Source organism: Falco naumanni, chromosome 6 (assembly GCF_017639655.2).
Source record: "Falco naumanni isolate bFalNau1 chromosome 6, bFalNau1.pat, whole genome shotgun sequence".
Lineage (NCBI taxonomy): Eukaryota > Metazoa > Chordata > Aves > Falconiformes > Falconidae > Falco > Falco naumanni.
The window spans coordinates 3,746,030-3,765,925 of NC_054059.1; the positions used below are offsets into that span (position 1 = coordinate 3,746,030).

Genomic DNA, 19,896 nt, shown 5'->3' on the forward strand with positions numbered 1-19,896 from the left:
CACCTTTTTTATCATACTTTTGCACACCAACAATATAAATAAATGACTTGTTCACCCAAGTCACAGTTTAGTGAGATTTTGAACAGTTTCTGTATGGTGTGAGTGCCTCCATTTCACATAATAAAAAAAACCAAAATAATAATACTTGAAGAGTACAAGCTGAGAAAGGGCATGTAACTTGCAGGTGTTCAAAGAGCTTCACACTTGCCTTTTTAAACAGGTCTTAAAATTAAACACTGTGTAGGAGCAGCAGTGTTTTGACATATTCTTCAGATTTGAAAATTAGAACAGGTCCAAATGCTAGGAAGAGCCATAGGATACAACAGTAGCCCATAAATGCCATTTGCATTGTGCCACAGCAACACTTTGCTTTCAAACACTACACAATTTGATGTTCTGCTATATGTCAGTTTTGCTTAGAGATAAGACCACCCTAGGACTCTGACTCCTTTCAATCCCTACCCTCCCTTGGGAACATCTCCTGCTCCGGAGTCTAAGATGTCAGAGAAAGAATGTTATGGAAGTATTCGGGCATCTCATCTTGCATAGTTTGATCTCAGTAGTTTACTCAGGAATGTAAGTAGATTCAGACTCCTTTTCTTTCCTCCATGTGGGAGTTGTATATTGTGTGTTACAAGCAAGTCCCTGTAGAACTGAGAGAACAGAACGTGCAGCTCAAATTAAAGGAATTGTAATGGGTAAAATATCAGAATCAGAACACTAAAAGCATATCCATACTTGATGTATATGTTGTTTTAAACTCAGCGAATGTAGATAAATACACGTGCAGTCTTTTAGCGAAAAGAATGAAAGAGTGGGAAATGAAAATAACTGTAACATGAAATAGTATTTCAATATATTATACTTCCACAGTAATAGGAACATACACATGGAAATATTAAAATAAACAAAAAATAAGTCCCCTTCCAAACCCCCGAATTTCCCAGTATTGCCTAACTTAGGAGAACAGTCTAGTCCAGCAAGTCCACATATGTAAAAATATGTGTTAGTGGGATCTTGCAGACATCCGCTAGCTGCTGAACTCACAGTACTACATCATTGTAAGTGCAGGTGCTAAGCTTCATCAGAACAAGTCCTTTTTATTTCCTCTGTAACATTCTCTCCTCTTTCCACTAAACCCAGCACTTTCTCACTTCCCTTGTCTAGATGACTGTACAGCTTGGGTGTTCAAGCCAAGTAGGGAATTACAGCATTTAATTTTGAAAAAGCAATTGGGAGGATGATTATCAAAGGTTATCTGAGAAAGGAAACATTATGAAATAGATTTCTGCCAATGCCTAGGCTTGTTTGCAGGTGCACAGGGATGTGAATAGCTCCCTTATGCAGACCTCAGCACTGTTCTGAGCTGTCACCAATTCCTTCTGTCTCCGAGACTTCTTGAATGTGCGAGACGCCTAAGAAGAGGCTGGCTGGAAGAAGGGTAATAATAACAGATCCATCTTTTATCTTTGCATCTGCCACACTGCTGAGGAGAGAAGCATACTCCACTTAGTTGAAGAGAGAGGAGCTAATCTACCAATATATTCATGTTATCTTTTGAATGGTTATGAGTATGACTCACATTTGACTATTTTAATGGAGACCACAATCAGATAGTGGTGAACTTTACTTGGGCTGGTATTAATTTTTTCACTTCTCCAGGTTTAAGCCAAGTCTAGAAGTCAGAGTTAGAACCTGACTTCTGACTTAATCTGCCTACAGATTAAGACAACTGCCAACCATAGTACAAAGTATCTTAGCTCACAACATAAGCAGTGGAGATAAAGTCAGTGCAGAAAACAAAGATGAGAGAGCAATTCAACTCACCCTGAAGTGAAATTAAATACCTCTTTTATGATGGGGCTTAGCTGCCTAACCATAAGTTTCTAGTGTCATTTTAGATGCTTTGAGCTCCCAGCTTCCAAGCGCTGCTTTTTGAGTGTGAGCCCTTGTGTTACAATGGACATTCATTGGTCCTTGGATAACATCCACCAGCCTGTGCAGACATACTGCGTAAAACTGCACATCTGAAATGGTACTAGACATTTGCGTTTAGATGGTTCAAGTCTGGTCAGCTGAATCACTCCTTAAATTTCATATATAGTATGTATTAAATCTTTGTAGGTTATAATGGGAATTTTAGAGCCATGACCTTATTTTAGCTGAATATCATGACGGTATTCAGTATAATTTGGGAAGTCCTAGAGCATCTAAAACACACGTAAAAGTCTGGAGATGTGACAAAGACCTGTGGAAGATATGCTCTTTTCAGGCCAGGTAGAAAGTCTCAAATGTGTAAATGGGCAGTAGATGCCTACATGCAGACAACCAAATCAAGCTCTCACTCACATGTACACACCTCCACACTGACTCCTCAGCTCAGATGCCCTGCGTGCAGTCCACTGGCTGGCTTCACTGGAAAAAACTTTCAAACTGAAGATCACATTATCTAACCTTCAAAGTTTAGTCGATACCCTATGTCACAACCTAAAGTCTGCATGAGTTTAAGTAGCATTTTCCCATTTATAACAAATGTCTCTCCACTACAAAGAAATTCTGTTGATCTGATTTCATTACTATTCATTCCTATTAGACAAAATCAGTTCCTTTGGAGAGGTCCCAGAAAGGAGGCGCTCCTGATTGTGTGCTTCCTGCCTCACTACAGAGTAGTGCTCAGTTCGTTTCCTTTGCTGCCCTACTGTGAGATCACCGTGTAATCTTCAGTCAAGTGAAGAAAGAGGCTTTGAAAAATCTTTACTGTCCTCATGAACAGCTGTTGATTTTTTATCTTCCTGAAAATGACACCTCTTCCACAGGCTTACTAGACAAGTCTTCCCTAAATAACATTGTGAGATGATCAACTTACTTAAGAAATTGAAACCTGTTAAATTTTATTTTTACTGTAATTTTCTTTCTTTTTGTTTAGAGCTTATGATAGGAAGGAGGAAATGCACCGTCCGGAGTTCAAACTGCAAATTATATTTGTGTTGCTACATACCTAAAGAAAGGGTGCTTTCTGTACTTATAGTTTCAAAAGTTTAAAATGTACAATATTTGAGGTGACAATTTAAATCTGATGTTCCAGCCAAGTGAGAGAAGTTTCTGAAGTACTAAAAACCCACAAACTGGGGTATCATGCCAGTACAGAAGTCAGACTTGACTTCACTGAACTTTTTTGACATGTGTGTGTGTGAAAAATAAATTAGGACATATAATGCATGTATTTGCAAACTGAATGAAATCTTTTATTTCATTAGTAGGCGATTTGAAGGGATATTTCATTAATATCATAAAACATTTCATTCATATCATAAAACTAGTCAAATTACAGTGGAGAAAGTAATCCAAGGGTCTCTCAAAAAGGCTGCTTCTCAGACAAGAAGCAAAGGAAGGTTTGTGAAATACATCTAAGGGACAAACATCCCACGTAGCTCTTGGGAAATATCCCAAAGATAATCGACTCCCATTCTTTTCTTTTTTTTTTTTTTTTTTTTAACTCTTTTTTTTCCCTTATAAACAGCAGTTGGAGAGGGGACACTGTGGAGAGAGGGAAAGATAGGTGTTATGTTTTGTGATAGAATCATAGAATCATTTAGATTGGAAAAGACCTTTAAGATCAAGTCCAACTGTTAGCCCAGGACTTCCAAGTCCACCACTAAACCATGTCCCTAAGCACCACATCTATGCATTCTTTAAGCACTTCCAGGGATGGAGATTCCACCACCTCCCTGGGCAGCCTGTTCCAATACTTGACCACTGTTTCAGTGAAGAAGATGTCTGTGTTTGCCTCCAACCAACACATGATAAGAAGGTCTTATGGGCAAATACATGTGGAGATTATTGTCTCCCTGAAAGATGTGCTGCCATGGCTGAGGGTCACACAGGGCTCATGCTGCTCTGCCCTGCTGCCCCCAAGGCTAGACTCTAGGTCCCTAGGAGCTGCTCTGTGGCACCACCACCCACAATGCCTTCCCTTTGATGCTTTCTCCAGAATTAAAATGGAGGAGAAAACATTTCTGTCAGTCTGGTAAAACCTACATTAAAGATCCTTCCAGCGATCAGCCAGGCTCCCAGGTTCTCCTTGTTCTCTCCAGATAACAATTTGTTGTGTTGCTCTGATTTTCATTTTCCTGCTTTCTCAGAGAAATAATCAGATACTGTCACTGGAAACAGGTGTTAGCTAACTACTGATTTAATTTTCACAAGATTGGCTGCTTTTCTCTCTTCCTCTGCTACACTGTTGTACACAGAGGGAAGGAGGAAAATCAGAGTTAAACCTACTGTTCTCAGTCTGGAGAAGGGAACTGGACCCTGATGCCCTCTCAAGAAAATTGTCTGAGAACAAGTAATCCTAGAAAATAAAGACACTGTCATCCAACCTCCATGCAATTCACAGAGAGGTCCCCAGGTTGCTACTGGAGCGATAAGGCCAGGTATAAGGGTCAAGCTTAGTACCACCCACTAGGATACTGATATGTCTTAGTCACACATTGGGCCTCTCACAAATGCAGGAGTAGCTTTTTTTAATAAAAAAAAATCAGACAGAAACTGAGCTGCCAGTAACTAAATTTAAAGCAATATTAAGTACTATATAATATTTAATACTTAACACATTTGTCCAGGGAGCTGAAGGCATGGATCACATTCTTTCCCCAGCTTCAGAAGTTCAGATGCACAGCTCTTTCTCATGAAAAACTGAAATGCACTTCACAGAGACTGACCTGGAAATTTCTATTTTAGTTTAGTGTGAAATACTCAAGTTTCATCATACAGAATCTTAAATTACAAAAAGGAATAAAATGGCTCTTCATGTAAAGGATAATGCAGAAACCTATATGTTTTGTGGGCAAAGACTTTCTCATGTATCTCCATTTGTAAGTGTTACTTCATTAACGCCTTTGTCTCCTAGACAGACATTCATCTTGTTTAACTTTAGCCTTCTAAAAACTGGCTACTCTGTGTAGTCAATCAGAGAGTCTGGCATTTCCAAAGAATGATTAATCTGCTTAATGATTCTGTAGGTGCCTGTCTCTTCCTTTTGACTACATAGTTCAACACCTTGCATAGGCTGGCCATGCAGGGATGAGATTCAGTGACCTAAACAAAAGCTTGGAGTGCCACTTGTGACTCCTAAAGTATTGCAGAAACTTGCACATAGCTGAAACATATTATACAGTATTAAAGAGATTGCAGAGAGGGGGAGGTCAGGCAGGATACTCCACCTGACACTAGATGCCCAACCAGGCTACTTAGACCCATTTCTAGTTTCTAGACAGCTAAAGACAGATGAGCCAAACCCTACTCTAAAGATCTAAATCAGTTTCCCAAGACTATACAAACAGTGAGCTAACTTTAGTTGGCTACAGCAGAATCAGCAAGGCAGCAGGTCTAAACAAAAACTGTGTTGACTTCCAAGAACAGTGTTTAATGAAATTTACTTCAAAGATGTCTTACCATTCCAACCTCCCACATTGGTTCTGTAACCTGACTTGCTCTTCAATGCATCCCATTCATGGAGTAAGCAGGCGGGACTGTACTCTTAATTTACCACGCAGTATGCACTGTCCAAACCTAATACCACAAGCACTGCAAACAGCTGTGCAGAAATTCAGGTTAGTTAGACGAATTGACTTTCTGGTTTTGGCTTACATAATGGTGTTTCTAACATTTCCAGATGTATGCTTCATATGAAGAGTAGCGTTCATTCTGTGGTGACATTGTTTAGTTATTTGAAGTAAAAAACAATTTATTTTCTAAGAATAACTATTGCACTAGAAAAGCTTCTGCTACATAAGATCTGCTACTGAACCTCAACTGGCAATTTAGAGATAACTAAAACCAGTCAGAAATAATTCTACAAGTCTCAAATGTGATACTGAATATGGAACTGCTTTCCTTCAATGTGATCACCTCAGCCTTTTATCTGTGCTACTACTCTGACCTTTAGCCATATGATTTTCTTTTTAATAGCAAATTGATGAATCCATCCACCTGTTGTTGGATTTGTTGCCCATCAATTCTGAGCAGTAAATTTCATTGCCTACCCACTAAAAAGTCAACTAATAAGATGTGTCACATATTCTTTTAAACTAAGGGATATTTATTCCATGTAACTTTTAAAAGCCCAGTGGATAAAACTGCAGTATATAGCATACCTAAAGCTTGCAATGTAGAAGGAAAACAGCCTGCCAAAGATAAGCAGCATAATGAAAAATATAAAGTAATAAACATATAAAACTATAAAAAATAATAGTGAAATATTAGTGTGATGCTAAGAAAGAGCTAGTAGTAAGTAAAATCAAAAATGACTGCAGTAATAGAAATCACATTTTTAAAGGTCAATATTTTCTGAGATTAATGCTCAGCCATATCCTTCAGTCTTTCCTAATCTAAGGACTCACGAACTCCAGTTGGGAGCACACCTTTATCAAGACTAAACAATACTGCCCTAATATTTGAGAATTATCACAGACAAATCCTATAGACATAATTGGTCTTCATAAGGAAGGAGGGTGGGCATTCAGAGGCCTTATCAGAACTGTTTTTCTACAGTTCTCTGAATTCAGATATTAAAAAGACTAGCTTTTGCCAATTAACTGGAAATACAGTGATTTCCAATATTCTGATATGAATCTACTGTTAGGCAGAATTTTTTCTAAGGGAGAGTCAAGAGTCTGCACACATTCATTCCCCTACAGATAGTGGGTTTGTACAAGAGATATGATGAGTTGTGGCAACATAAAGATATCTTCAGTCTTATATAAAGCTAGAAGCCAGGAGTGTGTCACAGTCTTGTCATGTGTGCATTTCAGACATCCTCATCACGTTTATATGAGCTAGAAATGAGATACTAAAGACAAGGTTTTCTTTAGCTTTTTTTTTTTTCTTTTATTCTAAGCTTCTTCAGTTTAAGTTGCCTCTTATAGATAGTGAATTTTGCGTATAACTTTAAGAAGGAAGCTAACAAAATGTGCAATTACGTACCCCAAATTGGCTTGTGATGACAAATTTAAGGAATATGAACATTCTGGTAATAAGTTTGCCTGAATAATTTATCTGATATTCCAGTACTCACTTGCAATGGTAGAGATCATCAGTGATACGTTAAAGATTATTATGTGGACTACTTTGCCATGAGATGCTTCCGTAATAAAGCAAATTTAAGAGGAATAAGGCTGGTTTAGAATCCAATTGAGGTGCTTTAGAAATGTTCCCTCTGTCAAGCATCAACAGGCCTCAGGTAATGCAGGACCCCAAATGTATCAGGATCCACTTTGTAAACACTTTGTTAGCATGTTCAGCATACTTGTGAATTTACAACCAATTAAGTCCAGCTGCAGAGCCTGAACTGGTTCTCAGCAACAGACTTAAGTATGACTACAATGCATTAGAAAGGAAAAAGAATAAAACCCGTTTTTCATGGCTGGTGAACCTGCACCAGGACACTGGGAAGTAGCGTGGGCATGGCTGGAGGATCAGGAAGCACAGCCATGCATAGAAATTAATGTTCTGATTTATCAAAATGTTCTCTTTGCCAAGTATCAAGTTCAAAGCCTTGCAGGATGGGGGTGGCATTTAACTAGCCAAAACCTCACATTTTAACTTGGTGTGTCTATGTTAGGTGACTGAAATAGTTGCCCATAGCTTCAGATCTTTCCCTATACTTCATATGTGAGTCACCTTGGATCTGTCCTGTAGATACTTATGGTAACTACTGTAAAAGCTCACACAAATAAACAATATATTTACATTTCCACCCATTGTTCTTCATTCACATTGGTCATCCTCAGCCTTTTAGCCTTCAGGGTGTCACTGTTCATCTGAGCACTTCTTAGGAGCCCTTTCTGGGTGATGAATTAAGCTCCCTGACCAGGGGGTATAGTTTCATGTTGCTGCTTAAAATCAAGATCATCATGATGAGGGGGAGTTTGTCTCGAGACAGAAACAAACCACAGTTCAATTTCACAAATAGGGACCATGAAAACAGGAATATCTTTAGGGAAGGTGAAAGTGGCTTTCGGCTCTTCCAATCCATGCCTGTAGTTATTACTGCTGGGTTGGTTAAGTAGGTTGTAAAACAAACTGTCCTTGTCTGTGATGAGCAGGCAAGGTAAAACACAGGTTCATGCATTTACATTTGTTATGATCTTTGTTTCTTGATATTTGACAACTTGTGGGAGACCGCTCCGTGAGCCGCCGGCCTGAAGGCTCGCCCACAACCCTGCCGAGCTCGGTGCCGGCTCCCTGGCGGGCACTCGGCAGCTGTGGGCCCGGCACGGAGCCAACAGCCGCCCCAACCCAGACACCGGCAGGAGCCAGGGCACGGCCCCACCGTTCCGGGCGCCATGTCCAGGCACAACCGCCCGCCCCAGCCCGCTCAGGCGCGCGGGCCCTGACACAGGCCCACACGGCCACCGCTGTGAGGGACACGCGCTCCCCGAGTGTTCCGGGGTGGGAGCGCCATGGAACCGTGGAGGCACCATCCCAAGCGTCCCACTGAGGGGCAAGGAAACTACGGACCGGCGGGACGCCACTGGATCCATGGTGGCCACTCCATGGTGGCCACTGTCTCTTCCAACTCTACCCTGACTGCTTGCTGGGTTTCCTTCTTTTCTATCCTTCCTTCCCTTTCCTATCGCTCTTTTCTTATCAACGCTCTGTTCCGATAAACTTTCCTGACTGGCAGCATTTGGCCTCGTTTGCATCTTCACCCCGCTCCGGGTGTCACATGGAACCCCCCGGCTCGGGCTGTCCCGGGCGGGAACGGTTAAACCGGCGGCGCGGGCCCGGCACCCGGAAGTGCGAGCGCCGCGCGCCACCAGCGGGGGTCACGTGTGCGCCGCGCGCGGGCGGGCGGGAGTGCGGGACAGCCGAGTGGGCGCTGTGAGGCGGCCGCCCCGCGGGGGAGCGGGGTTCGGCCCGTGTAGCCGTAGGTGTGCGCCCCTCAGGGGAGCAGGGGTGGGTGCTGCAGAAACAGCCCAGCGGGCGCCCCGGGGCGGCCGGCCCGGCCGAAGTGGGGGCGCAGTTTCCCTCCCTGCGGCTCCCGTGTGCCGGGCGGGGCGGGTGGGAGCGAGCCCCTGAGGCGGCCTCCCCGCCTGGCGGTCTGAGTGACAGCGCGGCGGCCCCCGAGGGCAGGGGGTGCTGTGGCTGGCGGTCTGAGTGACAGCGCGGCGGCCCCCGAGGGCAGGGGGTGCTGTGGCTGGCGGTCTGAGTGACAGCGCGGCGGCCCCCGAGGGCAGGGGGTGCTGTGCGGCTTCCTGGAGAAACGCAAGGCTCGCCCCTCCGTGCCCCGCGCGGGCTGGGCACAGAAAATCTGGAGTAATTTGCAGCATGTGACCAACCGAGCCTGTGCTTTACAAAGGGGTGCAGGCTTTCGGTCTGGAGAGGGAAAAGCAATCATCCGTGCTGGACGGGGTGCCAGCCTGGCTGCTGCTGTCGAAGCCAGAGATCGACAGTACACAGCAGAGTCCCAAACCATAGAATCTTTACAAGATCTGGTCCAGGCCTTGTGAGGGCAAGTAGAGAGCTCAAAGGGACAACTAAATGAGGAAAGAACCCAGGCAAATTGTTTACGAGGTGCTTTGAAAGAGCAACTCCTCACAGGCAAAGACAGTTCTCCACTGCCTGAAAAAAATACTGAGTATCCCAATGATGAATCAGAGGAAGCAAAATGAAAATTGTATAAACTGCATGTCCCCACCAGTTCTCTGCGCCCCTTGGTCAAGACTGAGTTTAAATACAAGGATGATGAGAATAAATTTCCTCAAATTACTACTAAAGAAGTTCCATATTCTGCTACTGAATTGGCTAAATTGAAAAAAGAGTTTGGCCAGACTCCTAAGTTAGGAGTCAGAGACAGAATATGTTTGGAGAATGTCATTGTCTGTGATCAGTTATTGTTGAGCAAAAAGGAAGCTGAGGGCTACTGGGGGCCAGGAGTGTTCCTGACCACTGGGAACTACTGTGTACCCTGGTCCCTGACCCAAAACACAGCCTGTTGGGCTGGGGTCTTAACCCTTTGGGAAGGAGGGATCCCCTTGCTATTATGTGGACGGTCGACCAACTAGTAGAAAAAGTACACAAGGCAGCATGTCTGCAAATGATGTATGACCGTGAGCTTAGACCTAAACAGGAATCCCCAACAATGATGCTGACTGACCTGGAACAAATGACTCCTCTCATAAGGGGCCTCCCCGACTCCTTAAAAGTGATTGGTATTCAATTACAGGGGGAAATACAGGTGATATCCCGGGGTGAAAGAGCTATTGTCACATTAGAATGGACAGTAACCCCTAATTGGGAACCCCAGGAAAAGAAAATGTGGACTTAGGGAGAAGTTGCTCAAGATTTAATAAATTATGGATGAAAATGCATCCCTATCACCACTCCGTCCACCAAAAGATTTAAGGCACACAGAACTGAAACCGTCCCCACACCCAACTAACAATAAAAGGATGTCTCCTGTAGCATCACCGAGCAGGAGAGAGAGAGGACACAGACATAAGGGTCTGTGGACCATGGGGTGGTGGAATGGTATTCCCCAAGATCTTATGAACAGGTTACCAACTGACAAACTGGACTAGCTGGTGTTAGGGTGGCCTGAAAGTCTACTGGTTAAGAATGAGAGCCCGATTCCTAGTGCCCCCTGACGAAAGCCAACCGCATCCACTAGGCCAACGGGAAACTAATGCCCTCGCCCGCTCGTAGTGAGTGGGGAAGCAAAGGGTGGGTACATATTAGACAGCTCACTGAAAATGATCGAGGTGATCTATTAGTAAGTTCTTTTGTGGAACCTCAGTTGGTACTCATAATGTTCCTGGTAGATTACTGGAGCTCAAATTTCAGCTGTTAAAAGTCAAGATGCGGCACAAAGCAGCATAATTTTGAGCAGCATATGTTTGTTGCAGATGCCTTTGGTAATGTTCAAGCGCAAACATTGGCTACTGTTGGTTTGCAGTTACCTGGGGAGAATACAGCCACTCTGGTAATGGTGGTTGTGGGGCTATTCCTGCTTAACCTTTTAGGACTCGATGTTCTGAAAGGTAAGATGTGGATTGATGACAAGGGGAGGAACTGGACATTTGGCACCTCATCTATAAATATGCGGCTGTTACCTGCTGCGCCTTTGCTCCCTCCCTCACAACTGACCAATGTCAAACCCTATCTGTTACCCTTAGGGGCACAGGAAGAGATAACCCCCCTACCGGAGGAGTTAAAGGAATAGGGAATTGCTGGCCCACTCTCCTTTTATGTCCCCGGTATGGCCTGTTCATAAGCCAAACAGAAAATGAAGACTAACTGTAGGCTATCAAAGACTTAATGCTAACTCAGGCCTGTTAGCTGCTGTGCCAAACATTGCTGAGCTTGCAGCATCTATCCAGGAACAAGCTCATCCCATTATGGCAACTATCAATGTCTAAGATGTGTTTTTTATGGTCCCCTTGCAACTCGAGGACCAAGAATGCTTTGCATTTACTTCAGAAGGACGCACTCAACCTATTGGGTTCTACTCTGACAGCTTTAAGAATGCCAAGAAACGGTACTGCACTTGGGAGAAGGTTTGTTTGTGGTCAGCTTAGCCCTGTGAGAGGCCAAATGCACCATACATAACTGATAGTGCTCAGAGGTCCTTTTAAGGTGATAAAACCTGTGTTGACTGGGACACCATCCCCTTGACAGGATGGCACAACAAACCTTGGTGCGGAAATGGTATGCTCAGATCAAACATTACTGTAATGTTTTCAAGGTTTCAGAGGGTGCTGCCAAGATCTTGGCTATGCAGGAAGAAGCTGCCTTGAAAACTGAAAATGGTCCAATTTCCCCTGTGGTGCAAGTTGCCCCTTACTTTTCAGAACTCTTACAGAATGTTTGGGTTACAGATGCCTCTGCTAAACAAGAGGGTAAGATACAGAAATATCAAGCTGTTGCCTTGCAGATAAAAACTGAACGGAAAATAATCACTGAAGGGGACAGTAGCATTCAAGTGGGAGAATTGGTAGTGGTATGGTTGGGAGAAAGCACCTGTGAATGGACGTTATCATCCAGTTATGATTGTATAACTATATGGTCTAAACCTTATATTTGTTCAAGGTATAAGCACAAGTGGAATCAGACCCATGTTCAGTTATCCAATGGCACTTGGATACGATGTTCATGTAATAATCACAAATGTATCAGTATTGTGGCAAAGGATAAAGGGTTTAATATGGCTATTTTTACTTGTTAGTGAAGTAATACTACTGCAGAGAAGTATGTACTGTGAGTATTATGGACCAGCCACTAGGAACCCTAATGAACTGGTTAGTGGTGCTCCAGAACCTATCTATAATTTAAATCGCATCATATGGTTGCAAGTTGTCCTAGAAATTATCACCAATGAGACAGCCCCCCTTAATCTATTGGCAGACCAGGCCACACAGATGCAAACAGTGATATTCCAGCACTGAATGGTTCTCAATTACCTGCTAGTCAAAGAGTGTCTGTGGTAAACTAAATAATTCTAATTGTTGTTTAAAAATCGATGACAATGGTCAAATTGTTAAGCATATTACTTCAGGAATATGAAAACTGCCCCATGTGCCTGTACAGACCTGGGAGAGTTGGGAAGTTGATCCCCTCTCTTGGCTTCCAGGTACCCCATGGGTTAAATGCATCCTTTTCTGTATGTTATGTGGTGTTGTATTGTTATTATTCCTCCCATGTTTAATTCCATGTTTTGTACAGTTGATCCAGCATACTATTTCAAGTATACAATTTGTAGCTGCCTCATCTTCTGATGATGTCAGACATATCTGTGTCTTATTTCAGTCTAAGCCTGAAACCACAGTTGTAAACATTATATAAAACTATTCTCTTTTCCACACTTTACTATTTTTCTCTACCTTTCCACCACCATGGATGAAGAAGAGACAATCTTTAAGATAGAGGGTGGTGTGGGAGACCACATTGTGAGCTGACTGTCTTGAAGCTTGTTTACTTCCCTGCTGAGCTTGTGCAAAGCTGCCTGACGGGAACTCAGCAGTTGTGGACCAGACAAGAAGGAAAGCCACCCGAACCCAGACATCAGACGGGGTCAAGAAATGGCCACATTGTTTTGGGGACATGTCCAGACACGACCAACCACCTCAACCTGCTGAGGCACACGCAGTACCATGACAAAGGACCACGCGGCCACCGTGTGCACCCCTTGGAACCAGAGTGCCAAGACAGGGAGCATGTGCAGATGTGCAGCACGTGCTGTTGTGTCAGGGAAATGGACTCCCCGAATGCCCTATGGGCAGACTGCGCCGTCGAAGAGTGAGGGTGCCTCGGACAGTGAGTGTGCCATCTGGAGACCCCCACCAAGGGACAAGGAAACTACAGACCAACAGGATGCCACTGGATCCATGGTGGTGACAGTCTCTTCCAACTCTACCCCAATTGCTTGCTGGATTTCCTTCTTTTCTTTCCTTTTCTTATCGCTCTTTTCTTATCAACACTCCATTCCAATAAACTTTCCTGATTGGCAGCATTTGACCTTGTTTGCGTTTTCATCACTCCAGGTCTAACATCAAATCTCCCTGTCTCAGGCTGTCACAGGCTGGAACACAATTACACAAAGGTTTAATTAATTAAACAAGAAGAGGAAACTGCAGGAAACACTTTCAGTTTCTGTTTTATTTAATTGTCTCAAGAATCCCCATAGTAGTTTTTACATTTGAATCAAGTTTCTTAAAAGATATGTGGTCATAGCAGAAATCATTCTAGTCAGTAAAGCCCCAAAATAATTTGATCATTTGTAAATCATTGTCACTTTAATGTTTTCTCAATATGGCTTAATTATAATTCCACACAATGTTAAGCTTCTGGGAGAAGACCTCCATTAAAAGGTACTTCCTGGGAAAAGCGAGAAATTGAGAGCTCTCAGCTAGCATTGCACTTTATTATTCATGTATAATTCTTCTGCACGACTGAACATCTGCTAATAAATTTGATTCAAGTTTCCGTGATAGCTTTTACCCTCATCATTCAATCTCTGCATGAGCTTTGTATCTGATGAGAATTGATGTTATTTACTTATTGCTGAGAATTCTTATCCTATTAACAGTTTAGCCCATAAAGTCATCAGGTAAATTAAAGATGTTTATAAAGAGCCCTCTTCCTCAATTTAAAAATAAAATAATAATCTTGCTTTAGAAAAGAATTTCCTTAGATACCCTGGAAACTGACAGATGGTCACCTTGGCAGTATGCTGCAGTAGTGCAACCATTTATTAAGATTTTCTGATGCAGAAGTGATCAAGAGCATCAGAAGCTATTACTTCTAACTCCAAGTTTTTTCAGTCTTCTCCTTTGTGTCCCCACATGTATAGATAAGCTTAAATCCAGATCAAATATAAAAGTTCCTTTGAATGACTGCAAATCTGTCATATTGATTTGGCGTATGACTTTGTTCCATGTGATATAGTTATTTTCCATGTGGTTAGACTACGGAGTGGAGGGTTCAGGTTTCCTAAGTCCCTTCTGAGATCTCCCACTAAATCACTGTCTGGCCTTTACGAAGTCACTAAGATAAGGTTATCAGAAATACTCACCAATGTTTCCATTTAAGCCAAGCATTTATTTGTGCCAAGCTTGAAACATCACTAGTGAATCCTCTTAATATTCCTAGCCTTAATCCCTGTATACATCTCTTCAACTACCTTTATAAATGCAGTAAGTCTACCTGATTTTGTACACTTAGGTGACATAACACTTTTAAATATCTCAAAAACACTTAGTAGAAAGGTCTGAGTATAATATCAGACTTCCAGGATTATACACGATAAAAGGGACAATTACTAAACCAGAAGTAGTGAACTAACAGCAAATGCTACGTTTGTCCTCAAATATTCATGCTACAGAACATCAACACACATAGGAAAGGGCAGGCAGTGGCAACTGCGTTTTGCTTGTCCAAAAGTGCGTCAGGAATGGTTAGGCAGGGGTACTACAGGGCTAGCTGAAGTGGTCATACACAGCCAGTGACTCATGCAGAAGGGAAATTCCCAGCCAAAAAGAGAGAGGAAGTTTTAATTCCCTTTGCAGCTTCTCTTCCCTTTCCCAAGGGAGAAAAAATTATAGGAATTGCACACAGACTTTCCCTTTCATGCTGATCAATTTATTTTGTGGATTCTGTAGCTTTGATTGTAAGATGTGATCCAACAATCTTGAATATGTTTCAGAAAATAGTCATCTAACATTGCTGTGGCTACAGTACTTACTGTGTCATTAAGCAGGAAAGGTTAATTATTGGCTTGCACCATTTTCACAATTTTTTTTTTATTTGAAGTAGTGCTGAAAAGGTAATACATGAATTGTGGTATGATTTAGCATTTTTCAGGTATCATTATGTTTCTATTTTCATTTCCAATTGCTCAGACTTTCTTTTTCAAACCTCTTTTATTCTCTTTTTACATTATTTTGCAAAACTGACACTTTTGAAATACATAAGAAAAAAGTCAGTTGCATTGGTGATGATTCTATCCCCTGCTGTCCCTGAGGCAGGCCATTTAGCCATCCTGTCCAGTATACATCTCTACAAATGCACTCTTTTTTTTTCTTAGTAGCATGTTGCAATAGTTACTATATCTCCCTCCTTGAGATTACACTCCTATAGCAATATTATTAAGTTCATTTGATTGGATGACTTGACCCTTAAACTGTTCTACTCTTCAAAATTACTACTAGGAGAAAAGTTCTGCAATCATTTGAGATTTTATTCACCACTCCGGATTGTCTGTTTAATTCTGTATTTGACATCAAAGCACATTGTGCTTCATAACAACTAGGATAGGACAGTCTACTCCTTTGCTTCTGAATCTGTTTGTACTTCACAGTGTCCACAGCAGCCCCACCGACCCTACAGTCAGCTTTTACATACAGGTTGTAGTCACCACATGATCTTTTGTATGTGAGTATTGTTGCAGACATGACATAAGAGGTCTGGATATAGTCTTTTTCATTAACTTTCTTCATTTGTAGTTTAAATTATTTTACTTTTTGTACTGTACTGTGCCTTTCTAGTGTATAAACAATTCACATTGGTTTGATAACCTGTAAATTAAAAATTAACCTAATTAACCAACTCACATTCAATTCTGACTCCATTACTTTTTACAATTAGAGGATATCTAAAGACCTTACGCTTCCAAATGTGGGGTTTTTTTCAAGATCTGGGGCAAGTCACAAGATTTCATAGTTGGACTTCATCAAATGAAATTGCATCTAGAAAGACAGATCTCTAGTGGGCTTCATATCCTACTTACTCTTACAGGCAATTACATTTATGAAAAGCACAAACATTACCAAATCAGAATGATAGCATTCAATACTCAGGATGGACTTGGGTACATTTTTGTCTATGCAAAGTAATAAGTATTCAAATTCTTCTTGGTACAGTTAAAAGAATAAAGTGAGAAGACTGATTTTCTTAAAGTAACATCTTTAAACTGAGCAATGCACTCAGTTTATTGCCATGTGAAATTCTGCTGCATCATGTCAAAACAGAGGAAAGGCTGAGGGTCTGCAAATACTTACACCCATATGAAAGATTTTTCACATAGTTACCACTAGAAGATTTTCTTCCAAGATTTCTATTGTGATGTTCACAGGCAATTTCTGGCTATTTTGCACTATTCCAGTGGCATAGGGTATTGCATTGCTGGAAACTGTGATATAATTTGTCCCAGCTAGTGCCAGGAATTAAACATTTCATAAATGACCCTTTTCTGAAATATAGACATTGTTTTATTTAAATTTGTCAAAAAAAGTGATGATGGAGGACTTATGAGGGAACAGTCCCTTGTATTTACACGTCTGCCATTCTGGAAATCAGTTGCTTGTAACTACAAGCAATTATGATAAAAATGCAATTTAGGAAAGTTTCTAGCAGTAATGATAATGAAGCAATGAAATAGATTGTCTGGGGACATCACTGATTCTCCATTACTGGAGGTCTTTAAGAATAGGTTAGACAAACATCTGTCTGGAATATTCATAGCACAGACACATCTTTAGCAGGGAAGTCAAATCATAACACAGTGCCTTTCCTTAAGGTCACAGCCTGCCCAAACACAATGGTGTTAAGCAAAAAACAGATTGTAGTTCCACTGTACAAAATAGGACCAGCTGCATGGACTCTGTACAGGTCGCTGGCAATATCTCTCTATGCAACAATTTTTCTCTGACATGTGGAATGGTTAAGCAATGACAGTATGTCCATGGGTATGCACTTCTTGTAGTGTGGATGCTTTTTTACAACACACTGAAGTCCTTGGTCTGGGGAGGGTCTGGGAAGGCACGGTACTGCCACACTGAGGTGACAAAGGAAGATGGTTCTCCTCTTCTCTGCCCTGTCTTTTGAAGAGCAGCCCAGCTTGCTGCCCTGCCAGTCAGACTGAATACCGTTTCCAGGTTTTAGTCCTATAAGTCATCGCTTTTATAAAATATGCAAGAGCACATTTACAATTGCAGTATTCCAGCAAAGTATTCATATGAATAATTAAACTGAAACTATTGTTGTCAGGAATATGAGCAAAGTATTTGTTGTTCACTATTACCTATGCCTTCTCTGTTCACCTCCTGGGGTGCTCTCTAATTTGGCAAAACACTGTGGGTTCCTGACTCTCTCCACTTCCTGGTTCGCCCCAGAAGAGCCAGCTGGTGCTGAGTGATGCAGCAGGGGCAGAGGCGTTGTCCCACAGCAGCATGAAACGCAAAAGCACATTTGGCTCTTCGCTACACCCACACTGCAGACAGACATAGTAACACTGTCGGCATGAGTAGCAAAAAGAGGCTATGATTTATCTACTGCATAGACAAATCACACAAAGAAGAATTAAATCAAAATTAACTGGAATGATTTATATAAATACTAAAAATGTAGAAGGGTAAGGAAGACCCTCTGGTTAAGTGACAAAGCTCAGAGTGGACCCCCTTGCTTTCTAAACTCTTATTAGAGTTTAGGTGCAGCTAGACCCAACCCTAGTCTCAGACTTGGTCAACAGTTTATGTCTAAAGGATATAAGGTATATTCACAGTTTAAGGTTGATCACAGGATTTTAGCAGCACTTAATCATCAACTAATTTATCATTAGTGATAAAAGTAAATCAAATAGGATTTACTTAAATTATAGAAGTCACTTAACTATGGATTCAAAATGATAACACTTATACTGATTATGATGTTACTAAATCAGTTTACACACACATGTACACAGACACAAAAGAAGTACAGAGACATGTACAAAGGTATATACCTGTTAAAAGTTCCCCTCGAGTTCAGTGAAATACTCACATCGAGTGCCTTTGCAGTTCTTAATGGGTGAAGGGTTGAGCCTCAAAAAGCAGGGGAATCAGTCCAGGCCCTGTCAGCTTTCAATGATGGTCCCCATAATATCACAGGCTTGGGAGTCTGTGAGCTCTAAGAGGCTTCCAGCTCAGAGGGAGATGCTCTTCACAGCATCCTGCGGTCCAGGAATGCTCAAAGGGCCTCACTTAGGACCTCTGTTTATAGACTTGGAGGTGATCGGCTTTAGTCATCAGTAATTTTCTGTCCTGGCCACAATTAAATTGTTAATTAATGGATTTATTTATTATTTTTTTAATTCCATTGACACTGATATTATGACTCAGAGTCATAATAAAGTGCTCCCAGTCTTGTTAAGGGATTTTCAAGGCTGTCAGGTGTTGTATTTCTGATAAGGAATGTTTCTGGTACAGCTAGTGCAGTTTCCCACCTCAGCCGTGCAAGAGTTGCCGGTACGGTCAAGGGATGCTTAACCGCCCAACTCATTACACAGACACTGAAGTCCTAACAGGATTCCTGACATCGTAGAGTGTCCCAGCGGACAAGGTGAGATGCACCACCACACATGTCCCTTTGCAGCTGCAGACCACAGCCATACATTTTCTTTTGAGGGCAAACTAAATCTTTCAGGTTTTTTTCCTGCTCAGTACAAGCCCGGGGAAGGCAGCTCAGGGTGGGAAAATTAAGCTCTGCGTGGGGAGGAGTCCCTATCTACTGCCAGCAGAAGGTGCCTAAGCAGAGCTCATTCTCATTACGCCAGAAGTGCTCTGTAATTTTACAAAGAGTTTTGGTCCTGTAGTCGTCACTTCTTCACATTTCTGCTCCTGCACCACTACCCCTTTTCTCAGCCATGTTGCATTCATGTAGGTGCATCGGGTACCAGGTTAATAGGATGGTGCAAGTTAAAATGAACTTTTTCATTTAAAGTTGGGATGGTTTAAACTGATCATTATGTATCCACCAAAGACTGTAATAAATATTTCCTCCATCACAAATGGGAATGCCTGTAAGGAGCCACAGGCAGCAAGGGGGAGAAGGAATGAAAATACCTTTAAAATTTGTGAAGTAACAGCATTTTCCTCCTTGAATCCATTCTGAAACTTCCAGTTATTGTCCCTTATGCCCCATATATCTGCTTTCTGTATGCTTTTTAATCACTAATGAAATTGCCTAGGTCAAATGTCTGTAATTCAGACTCATTGCATCAGACCAGGAAGCTTAATTCTCATCAACCAGTGAATCTCAGTTCCACTGAAATTTCACTGAAGTCATTGCACCAGCAAAAATGATGTGAGAGCAGAACTAAGCTCTGTCCTAAACTACTGATTTATTTACTGTTTGCAAACTTTAAAGAATTTATTATTTATAGATGCAGACATGCAACATATCCCCTTTCTGTTTATTTTGGAGAAAATTTGGATCCTGTTGTTATTTGCTTGTTCAAATATAATCTGTGATTGCATTCAACAAATAATACAAGTTAGATCATTTAGAATGTTTTTCTTAAAGTTTATTTAACAGGAAAGGGCTCATTCTCTTTGGCCAGTGCTTTGCAAGCATTTTCCCTAG

At 41.7% G+C, this 19,896-nt stretch overlaps 1 pseudogene; it reads left to right on the forward strand.

The window, feature by feature from the left end:
* The first annotated feature begins 8,728 nt into the window (after positions 1 to 8,728).
* On the forward strand, positions 8,729 to 10,649 carry LOC121090065 (annotated as a pseudogene).
* The last annotated feature ends 9,247 nt before the right edge of the window (positions 10,650 to 19,896 follow it).